Genomic DNA, 1,842 nt, shown 5'->3' on the forward strand with positions numbered 1-1,842 from the left:
TCTCTCTCTCTCTCTCTCTCTCTCTCTCGCTCTCTCTCTCTCCCTCTCTCGCTCTCTCTCCCTCTCTCTCTGCACTACAGCGTCGTTTCTCCACGGGAGCTCTATCGAATCCAGCAGCGATTTCTCTCAACGACGTCCCGCGGCATGAGACTCTCCCATCCACCCACAACAGCCATGTACGAGATACACTCACTCCGAGCCACACGGCTGCATTATTAAACAATCACGAAACGTTCCCAATAAGCGAGAAGAAATGCGGCCATGAAAACGCTGAATCTGTAAAGAAAAAACTTTTCCGCAAAAAGGATTTGTGTGTAACGATGATAATGGGCCAACGCGAGATGCATCTTAGCTATGAAATACAAGCTGCAGTCGTTCGTTAATTGCATAAGCAACGTAGACAGCCCGCGATTTAAACGGATTTTAGAATCGTGTAATGAATCAAGCTCTGAATAATGAATCCCATGCATGCCCCGTTTCATCGTCGAATTTTCTCAATCACTCACCCGTCCTTCAAGCATGCAGGATAGGTTATATTATATCTTAGCCGCTATTGTGCGAGTGCGTTCGCGCGTGTGTGCGTCCATGTGTGTGTGTGTGTGTGCGTGCGCGCGTGCGTGTGCGTGCGTGTGCGTGCGTGTGCGTGCGTGTGTGCAACCATGTGCGCGCTCGCGCGTGCGTGTGCATGCGTGCGCGTGTGCGTCTATGTGCGTACGTGTGCGCGTGTGTGTGCATCCATGCGTGCGTGCGTGCGCGTGTGCGTCTATGTGCGTACGTGTGCGCGTGTGTGTGCATCCATGCGTGCATCCATGCGTGCGTGCGTGCGTGCGTGCGTGCGTGTCCTCCGCGGCGGGCTTCTGGTTGGTGTGAATATAGGAAGCGGTGAAGCTGTTTGTACAACTGCCTCTCACTGATTCACACGTCCGTGGCGGAGCGGAGCGGGGAGGAGCGGAGCGGGGTAAAAAATATGAATCACCTCATAATTTATGCATCGTGCACGCATGTGGCGAGAGTGGGAGAGCTATGAGAGAGGGGGAGATATGTGTGTGAGGAGAGGAAGAGAGATGGTGAGAGCGAGAGAGAGAGAGAGNCACACACACACACACACACACGCTGATGATCGTACACGCCCGCCTCCACACTCCCATCAGTGATGGCGCCTAGACTGACACCATACCCCCGCGCACGTCCGCGCCGCTGAGCCCCCACGACGAGCGGGGTCAGTCTATGGTGGTGTCTACGGCCACGGCATCCGGGGTGAGTGGCATCGTTAAAACGGGATGACATCATCATCATCACCATCGTCGCAATCATCATCGTCGCCGCTGCCGGCGGAGGAGGCTGACGTCATCGTGGTAGCCGACCATCTGTCGTTGCCGGAGGGAGGGGAGGATGGGGAAGGGGAGCAGGGGGAGGCAGGGGGAGGCAGGGAGAGGGGGGTTAGTCCTATAGTCTGGCTAAGCATAAGGGAAGAGGAGGAAGAGGAGGACCAGGAAAAGGAGGAGGACGGGGAGGATGACGACGAGGAGGACGAGGAGAAGCACGAGAGCGAGGAGGAGAACGAGGAGAATGGGCAGGAGGAATGGCGGCGAGTACAAGAATAAGGAGGAGGAGGAGGAGGATGATAAAGCTACGGACGAAGATGAAGATGAAAATTGGAGACGAGGGAAAAACGAAGGGGGAAGTAACCCCTCTCACCTATGCTGTACGGCTTCCTCTCTTTAGGCGGGGAAGAAGAAACCTAGCGACAACCGCGCGAGAGAAGCTCATGCAGGGAAGAGGAAACCTAGCGACAACCGCGCGAGAGAAGCTCATGCAGGGAAGAGGAAACCTAGCGACAAC

Source organism: Priapulus caudatus, unplaced genomic scaffold (genome assembly GCF_000485595.1).
Source record: "Priapulus caudatus unplaced genomic scaffold, Priapulus_caudatus-5.0.1 Scaffold2074, whole genome shotgun sequence".
NCBI classification, from domain to species: domain Eukaryota; kingdom Metazoa; phylum Priapulida; class Priapulimorpha; order Priapulimorphida; family Priapulidae; genus Priapulus; species Priapulus caudatus.